This window comes from Macaca mulatta, chromosome 8, assembly GCF_049350105.2.
Source record: "Macaca mulatta isolate MMU2019108-1 chromosome 8, T2T-MMU8v2.0, whole genome shotgun sequence".
In the NCBI taxonomy this organism is placed as follows: Eukaryota; Metazoa; Chordata; class Mammalia; order Primates; family Cercopithecidae; genus Macaca; species Macaca mulatta.
The window spans coordinates 40,136,549-40,146,291 of record NC_133413.1 but is presented as its reverse complement, the minus strand read 5'-3'; the positions used below and the strand labels follow the sequence as shown (position 1 = coordinate 40,146,291).

The 9,743-nt window shown below is 45.6% G+C and overlaps 1 protein-coding gene across 2 annotated transcripts in view; it reads right to left on the bottom strand.

Moving 5' to 3' along the window:
• Positions 1 to 9,743, bottom strand: part of BAG4 (BAG cochaperone 4) — a 37,670-nt gene that overhangs the window by 8,487 nt on the left and 19,440 nt on the right. The window lies entirely within an intron of this gene.

Sequence of the window (9,743 nt, the reverse complement as noted above, 5' to 3'; positions counted from 1 at the left end):
CCGGCTAGTTTTTTGTACTTCTTAGTAGAGACGGGGTTTCACCATGTTCGCCAGGATGGTCTCGATCTCCTGACCTCGTGATCCACCCACCTCGGCCTCCCAAAGTGCTGGGATTACAGGCTTAAGCCACCGCGCCCGGCCTATGTTGTTTTTCTTTAAATAGAAATGAGGTCAGGCTGTTGCCAGGCTAGTCCCAAACTTTTGGGCTGAAGTGATTCTGGCACCTCAGCCTCCCGAAGTGCTGGGATTATACCACGCCCGGCCATTACTTTTTTTTTTTCTCCCCAAGACACCCAGGGTAGAATGCAGTGGCACAATCACGACTCACTGCAGCCTCAAACTCCTGGGCTCAAGCAGTCCTCCCACCTTAGCATCCTAAGTAGCTGGGACCACAGGCATGCACCACCATGCCTGGCTAATTTTTGTATTTTTTGTAGAGACAGGGTTTGGCCATGTTGCCCAGGCTTATCTCAAACTCCTGGGCTCAAGCAATCCACTCGCCTCAGCTTCCCAAAGTGCTGGGATTACAGGTGTGAGCCACCACACCTGGCCAGCCATTACTTTTGATGCTTGAAAATTTCCTTGATTCCTGGAATTACTTCCTGGTTTTGAGATGTCTTCATGAGTTCATAGCTTCTTTTCCCAAATAACCACTCTCCTGACAGATCACAAAGCTGTCACATGCATGTTATAAAAGAACACAGAATCAGAAGATTATATAACAGTCTTGCAGTTGCTAAAGATGTTTGCTAAGGATGAGCTAAAGATCCTATTTCAGAAACATGGCAAAGTTTTTAAGTCTTCATCTGAAAAGCAGCTTGTGTGAAAGTTGCCAATGCCAAGATGGAGTCACCTACATCCGACCCAAAATGGATGGGGGAGGTCATGAAACAGGGGATCTCACGCACACGTCTGCAATAAGTATTATCACAAGGACTTTTTTTTTTTTTTGAGACAGGGTCTCACTCTGTCACCCAGGCTAGAGTACAGTGGTACCATCGTAGCTCACTGCAGCCTAGATCTCCCAAGCTCAAGTTATCCTCCTGCCTCAGTCTCCCGAGTAGCTAGGACTATAGGTGTGAGCCACTGCACCCAGCCGATCACAGGGCTTTCTAAAACTCACAAGAAATCCCTGTAGATAAATGTATAATCCCCATGTAATGTTTCAACAGAAAATACACATGTGCTCACCTCAAAAAGGTGTATGTCTAGACACCTTTGGGTTCTTTTAAATCCAGCAACTGGTATGTTGTATCTAAAAACACTTGCACTTTTTTTTTTTTTTTTTTTGAGAAGGACTCTCACTTTGTCCCCCAGGCTGGAGTGCAGTGGCGCGATCTCGGCTCACTGCAAGCTCCGCCTCCCGGGTTCACGCCATTTTCCTGCCTCAGCCTCCCAGTAGCTGGGACTACAGGCGCCCGCCACCACGCCCGGCTAATTTTTTGTATTTTTAGTAGAGACGGGGTTTCACCGTGCTAGCCAAGATGGTCTCGATCTCCTGACCTCGTGATCCGCTCGCCTCGGCCTCCCAAAGTGCTGGGATTACAGGCGTAAGCCACCGCGCCCAGCCACACTTGCACATTATTACTGTTGTTTTTAAAAAGTTACTACTAAATTATAAATTAATCTTTTTTGAACCTACATATGAATGTAATAAATACTTTTACCTAAGGGGGAAAATGTCATGAGAAAAAGCAATCTTTATCAGTAAGATCGATCCGTGAAATCTGAAAAATTAACATCAACTTATAATTCATGACTTTGAGGAGTTTTGTCTCCCTCTTACTTTTTTTTTTTTTTTTTGAGACGGAGTCTCGCTCTGTCGCCCAGGCTGGAGCGCAGTGGCCGGATCTCAGCTCACTGCAAGCTCCGCCTCCCGGGTTCACGCCATTCTCCGGCCTCAGCCTCCCGAGTAGCTGGGACTACAGGCACCCGCCACCTCGCCCGGCTAGTTTTTTTGTATTTTTTGGTAGAGACAGGGTTTCACCGTGTTAGCCAGGATGGTCTCGATCTCCTGACCTCATGATCCGCCCGTCTCGGCCTCCCAAAGTGCTGGGATTACAGGCTTGAGCCACCGCGCCCGGCCAATCTCCCTCTTACATTAACTATAAAACTAGGCCGGACGCGGTGGCTCAAGCCTGTAATCCCAGCACTTTGGGAGGCCGAGACGGGCGGATCACGAGGTCAGGAGATCGAGACCATCCTGGCTAACACGGTGAAACCCCGTCTCTACTAAACATACAAAAAACTAGCCGGGCGAGGTGGCGAGCGCCTGTAGTCCCAGCTACTCGGGAGGCTGAGGCAGGAGAATGGCGTAAACCCGGGAGGCGGAGCTTGCAGTGAGCAGAGATCCGGCCACCTCACTCCAGCCTGGGTGACAGAGCGAGACTCCGTCTCAAAAAAAAAAAAAAAAAAAAAACTATAAAACTACACATGCTACTCTCCAAACTGATCTATGATGCAATCTCAATGAAAATCTCAGCTGCCTGGCCGGTTGCAGTGGCTCACGCCTGTAATCCCAGCACTTTGGGAGGCCAAGGTGGGCGGATCACCTGAGGTCTGGAGTTAGAGACCAGCCTGACCAACACGGAGAAACCCCGTCTGTACTAAAAATACAAAATTAGACAGGCGTGGTGGCGCATGCCTGTAATCCCAGCTACTCCAGAGGCTGAGGCAGGAGAATGGCTTAAACCCGGGAGGCACAGGTTGCTGTGCCATTGCACTCCAGCCTGGGCAACAAGAGTGAAACTCCGTCTCAAAAAAAAAAAAAAGAAAAAGAAAAAAATAAAAAGAAAATCTCAGCTGCCTTTTTTGCATAGGTTGAAAAGCTGATCCTAAAATTCATATGAAAATGTAAGTTACTCAGAATAGCCAAAACCGTATGGAAGAAGAAAAAGATAAAAGATAAGAGTCCATCTCTTTGGACTCACACTTACTGATTTCAAATTTTACTTCAGAGTCACAGTAATCAAAACAGTTTGGTATTGGCTTAAGGACAGACATATAGATTAATGGGGCAGAATTGAGACTCTGGAAATAAACCCTTACATGTATGATTTTTAAGAAGGGTACCAAGGCTGGGCACGGTGGCTCATGCCTGTAATTCCAGCACTTTGGGAGGCCAAGGCAGGTGGATCACTAGAGGTCAGGCAATCCAGATCAGCCTGTGCAACATGATAAAACCCCATCTCTACTAACAATACAAAAAAAATTAGCCCGGCATGGTGGCAGGTGCCTATAATCCTAGCCACTTGGGAGGCTGAGGCAAGAATCACTTGAACCTGAGAGGCAGAGGTTTCAGTGAGCGGAGATGCGCCACTACACTCCACCTTGGGTGGCAGAGCAAGACTCTGTCTCAAAAATAAAAATAAAAAAGGGTACCAAGATAATTCAGTGGAGAAAGCATAGTCTTTCAACAGATGATACTGAGACACAACTATCCACACGTAAAGCAGTGAACTTGGGCCTTATTTTGCACCATATTGCAAAAGTTAACTCAAAATGAATCATAGACTAAATGTGAGAGCTAAAACTATAAAAAATTTTAAGAAGAAAGAGGGCCGGGCGCTGGGCCTGTAATGCCAGCACTTTGGGAGGCTGAGGCAGGTGGATCACGAGGTCAGGAGATCGAGACCATCCTCGCTAACATGGTGAAACCCTGTACTAAATATACAAAAAATTAGCCGCGCATGGTGGTGGGCGCCTGTAGTCCCAGCTACCCAGGAGGCTGAGGCAGGAGAATCACTTTAACCTGGGAGGTGGAGCTTGCAGTGAGCTGAGATTGTGCCACTGCACTCCAGCCTGGGTGACAGAGCGAGACACCACCTCAAAAAAAAAAAGAAAGAAAAAAATCACAGGAGTAAATCTTTATGATCTTTGGTTAAAGTCTTCTTAGATAAGGCATCAAAAGCAGGAGCAACAAAAGAAAAAATAGAAAAATTGCACTTCATCAAAATTAAAAGCTTTTGTGCTTCAAAGGACACCATCAAGAGTGTGAAAAGCCAACCCAAAGAATGGAAGAAACTATTTGCAAATCATATACAGTCATGCACTGCAATGCATACATAACAGTGGTCCCATAGGATTATAATGGAGCCAAATAACTGTATTGCCTAGTAACAGTGTAGCTGTCATATGTGATAGCACAATGCATTACTCACCTGTTTATGGTGATGCTGGTGTAAACAAACTTGCTATGTGCCAGTTGTATATAAGTATAACACATACAATTATATGTAATACATAATACTTGACGATGATAATTGACTGTTACTGGTTTATGTATTTACTACATACTACACTTGTTACCATTTTCTTAGCGTGTACTCCTTCTATTTGTATATTTTTTAAAGGTTAACGTAAAACAGCCAGAAGGAGGTCCTTCGGGAGGTATTCCAGAACCAGGCATTATCATAAGAGATGACAGTTCCCATTCGTCTTACTGCCCCAAGATGAGGAGGTGAAAGAGAGTGATACTGATGATCCTGACCCTAGGTTGCCCTATGCTAATGTATGTTTGTGTCTTCCTTTTTAACAAAAATAGTTGTAAAAAAACAAAAACAGGCCGGGCGCGGTGGCTCAAGCCTGTAATCCCAGCACTTTGGGAGGCCGAGACGGGCGGATCACGAGGTCAGGAGATCGAGACCATCCTGGTTAACACGGTGAAACCCCGTCTCTACCAAAAACTACAAAAAACTAGCCGGGCGAAGTGGCGGGCGCCTGTAGTCCCAGCTACTTGGGAGGCTGAGGCAGGAGAATGGTGTGAACCCGGGAGGCGGAGCTTGCAGTGAGCTGAGATCCGGCCACTGCACTCCAGCCCGGGCGACAGAGCATGACTCCGTCTCAAAAAAAAAAAAAAAAAAAAAAAACAAAAAACAAAAACAGCCAGGTGTGGTGGCTTATGCCTTTAATCCCAGCACTTTGGGAGGCCAAGGAGGGCAGATCACGAGGTCAGGAAATTGAGACCATCCTGGCTAACGTGGTGAAACCCCATCTCTACTGAAAAATACCAAAAATTAGCCAGGTGTGGTGGCATGCGCCTGTAGTCCCAGCTACTCGGGAGGCTGAGGCAGGAGAATTGCTTGAACCTGGGAGGCGGAGGTTGCAGTAAGCCAAGATCACGCCACTGAACTGCAGCCTGGGCGACAGAGTGAGACTCTGTCTCGAAAACAAACACAAAAACAAAAACAAAAAAAAACTTAAAAACAGGAAAAAGCTTAATAGAATAAGGATATAAAGAAAGAAAACTTTTTTTTTTTTTTTTTGAGACATCTGTCACCCAGGTTGGAGTGCAGCGGCGTAATCTCAGCTCATTGCAAGCTCTGCCTCCCGGGTTCAGGCCATTCTCCTGCCTCAGCCTCCTGAGTAGCTGGGACTACAGGCGCCTGCCACCTTGCCCGGCTAATTTTTTGTATTTTTAGCAGAGATGGGATTTCACTGTATTAGCCAGTATGGTCTCGATCTCCTGACCTCGTGATCTGCCCACCTTGGCCTCCCAAAGAGCTGGGATTACAGGCGTGAGCTACCACGCTCGGCCCCAAGGAAACATTTTTGTACTACTGTACAGTATGTTTGTATTTTAAGCTAAGTATTACTATAAAAGAGTCAAAGCTTTTTAAAATTTAAAAGTTTATAAGGCCCGGTGCAGTGGCTCACTCAGGTCTGTAATCCTGGCACTTTGGGGGGCTGAGGCAGACAGATCACCTGAGGTCAGGAGTTCGAGACCAGCCTGGCCAACATGAGGAAACCCTGCCTCTACTAAAAATACAAAAATTAGCCAGGTGTGGTGGCACACGCCTGTAGTCCCAGCTACTAGGGAGGCTGAGGTGGGAGGATCACTTGAACCCAGGCGGTGGAGGTTGCAGTGAGCCAAGATCATGCCACTGCACTCCAGTCTGGGGGACAGAGTGAGACCCTGTCTCAAAAAAATAACCTAAAATAAAATAAAGTTTATAAAGTAAAATGTTAACAGTATTTATTGAAGAACGAAAAGTATTATCATACAAATTTATGGTAAATTAAGGGTACAATGTTTAAAAAGCCTACAATAGTGTACAGTAATATCCTAGACCTTCACATTAACTCACCACTCACTCACTGACTCACCCAGAACAACTTCCAGTCCTGCAAGTTCCATTCATGGCAAGTGCCCTGTACAGGTGTAATATTTTGTTATCTTTTATCTGTATTTTTACTGTATCTTTTCTATGGTTAGATGTGTTTAGATACACCAATACTTACCATGGTGCTACAGTTGCTTATAGTATTCAGTGCAGTAACATGCTGTACAGGTTTGTAGCCTAGAAGCCATAGGCTATACCATATAGCCTAGGTATATAGTAAGCTGTACCATCTAGGCTTGTGAAAGTACACTCTATGATGTTTGCACAATGACAAAATCACCTCTTGATGCATTTCTCAGAAAATATCCCCATTATTAAGCAATGCATGACTATATTTGATAAGAAACCTGTATCTAGAATATATAAAGAATGCTGAAAACTCAACAATAAAAAGACAACCCAATTTTAAAATGGTCAAAGAATCTTTTTTTTTTTGAGACAGAGTCTTGCTCTGTCACCTAGACTGGAGTGCAACGGCGTGATCTCATCTTGGCTCACTGTAACCTCTGCCTCCTGGGTTCAAGCAATGCTCCTGCCTCAGCCTCCCAAGTAGCTGGGATTACAAGTACCTGCCACCATGCCCAGCTAATTTTTTGTATTTTTATTAGTGAAGGGGTTTCACCATGTTGCCCAGGCTAGTCTCAAACTCCAGACCTCAAGTGATCTGCCCACCTTAGCCTCCCAAAGTGCTGGGATTACAGGTGTGAGCCACCACACCAGGCCCAAAGAATCTGAATAGACATTTCTCCAAATAAGATATACAAATGGCTAAAAAGCACATGAAAAAATGCTCAAATCATTAATCATCAGAAAACTGCAAATCAAAACAATGAAATACCACTTTGCACCCACTAAGATGGCTATAATTTTTTTTTTGAGACGGAGTCTTGCTCTGTCGCCCAGTCTGCAGTGCAGTGGCACAATCTCAACTCACTGCAAGCTCCACCTCCTGGGTTCATGCCATTCTCCTGCCTCAGCCTCCCAACTAGCTGGAACTACAGGTGCCCGCCACCACGCCCAGCTAATTTTTTGTATTTTTAGTAGAGACGGGGTTTCACCGTGTTAGCCAAGATGTTCTCGATCTCCTGACCTCGTGATCTGCCCACCTCGGCCTCCCAAAGTGCTGGGATTACAGGCGTGAGCCACCATGCCCAGCCTATAATAACTCTTTTTAAAAGAAAATAAGTATTGGTAAGGATGTGGAGAAATCAGAGCCCTCATACATTGCTGATGGTAATATAAAATGGTGTAATCCCTTTGGAAAACCATTTGCCAGTTCCTCAAATTGATAAATATAGGGTTACTCTATGACCAAGCAATTTCATTTCTAGGTATAGACCCAAGATAACTAAAAACATATTTCCACATAAAAACTTGTACATGAAGGCTGTAGCAGCATCATTTATAATAGACAAAAAGAAAAACAACCCAAATATCTATCAGTTGATGAAATTTGGTATATCCTGACAACATGAAGAAGGCTGAAAACATTACATAGTGACAGAAGCCAGAAACAAAAGGCCACATACTGTATGATTCCATACAAAATGTCTGGTTAGAAAAATCCTGAGAGATAAAAAGTAGATTACAGGTTGCCACAAGCTGAGGGGAGGGAGTAATGACATTTTAAGTGCAGGGTTTCTATTCGGGGTGATGACAGTGTTCCAGAATTAGACAGTGATAATGGGTAAACTTTGTGAATATACTAAAAACCAACTGCATTGTACACTTTGAAGGGTGGATTTTATAGTATGTGGCCAAACCACAACTATGTAACATTCAGCAATCACAATGTCTACTTCTCAATTTCAGTCACAGGGATGAGGCTGACACAAGTAAAATGAAAGTTTGTGGTAAGTACTAACATGATCTTTATTTTACATTCCATTATCTCTGATCAGCCTCATCCTGAAGTTCATATATACATGATCATTATAGGCTAGGCACACAGGCTCACACCTATAATCCCAGTGCTTTGAGAGGCCAATTTGAGAGGGCAGCTTGAGGCTAGGGGTTTGAAACCAGCCTAGGTAACACAGAAAGACCCTGTCTCTACAAAAAAACAAATGAATTAAAAAGACATGGTGAGGCCGGGCGCGGTGGCTCAAGCCTGTAATCCCAGCACTTTGGGAGGCCGAGACAGGTGGATCACGAGGTCAGGAGATCGAGACCATCCTGGCGAACACCGTGAAACCCCGTCTCTACTAAAAAATACAAAAAACTAGCCGGGCGAGGTGGCAGGCGCCTGTAGTCCCAGTTACTCGGGAGGCTGAGGCAGGAGAATGGCGTAAACCTGGGAGGCGGAGCTTGCAGTGAGCTGAGATCCGGCCACTGCACTCCAGCCCGGGCTACAGAGCGAGACTCCGTCTCAAAAAAAAAAAAAAAAAAGACATGGTGATGTGCACCTGTAGTCCCAGCTACTCAGGAGGCTAAAGTGGGAAGATCACTTGAGGCCAGGAAGTCGGGGATGGTCCAGCCTGGGATACAAAGCAAGACCCTGTCTCAAAAAAAAACAAACAAAAGCCGGGTGCGGTGGCTCACGCCTGTAATCCCAACACTTTTGGAAGGCTGAGATGGGCGTATCTGAGGTCAGGAGATCAAGACCATCCTGGCTAACACGGTGAAACCCCGTCTCTACTGAAATTACAAAAAATTAGCTGCGCATGGTGGGGGGCGCCTGTTGTCCCAGCTACTAGGGAGGCTGAGGCCACAGAATAGCGTGAACCCGGGAGGCAGAACTTGCAGTGAGGCGAGATCGCACCACTGCACTCTAGCATGGGCGACAGAGTGAGACTCTGTCTCAGGGAAAAAAAAAAAAAAACAGAAATATGGCTAGATTAAAAAAATTATGGAAATATGCAAATATGACAATTACTCCTTTGTCAGTACAAACATTTTGAAAAGTAATTTGGCTGTATCTAATAAAAATGTACACACCTGACTGGGTGTGGTGGCTCATGCCTGTAATCCAGCACTTTGGGAGGCCATGGCGGGCGGACCATGAAGTCAGGAGTTGGAGACCAGCCTGGCTAACATGGTGAAACCCCATCTCTACTAAAAATACAAAAATTAGCTGGGCATGGTGGTGGGCACCTGTAATCCCAGCTACTCGGGAGGCTGAGGCAGGAGAATCGTTTGAACCTGAGAGGCAGAGGTTGCAGTGAGCCGAGATCACGCCATTGCACTCCAGCCTGGGCGACAAGGCGAGACTCCATCTCAAAAAAAAAAAAGAAAAAGAAATGTACATACCTACAGCCGACAATTCCATACCCCAGGGAAATTCTTATCTCATATTTATTTATTTATTTTATTTTTTTTTTTTTTTGAGACGGAGTCTTGCTCTGTCACCCAGGCTGGAGTGCAGTGGCCAGATCTTGGCTCACTGCAAGCTCCGCCTCCCAGGTTCACGCCATTCTCCTGCCTCAGCCTCCCGAGTAGCTGGGACTACAGGCGCCCGCCACCTCGCCCGGCTAGTTTTTTGTATTTTTTAGTAGAGACAGGGTTTCACCATATTAGCCAGGATGATCTCGGTCTCCTGACCTCGTGATTCGCCCATCTCGGCCTCCCAAAGTGCTGGGATTACAGGCTTGAGCCACCGCGCCCGGCCTTATCTCATATTTA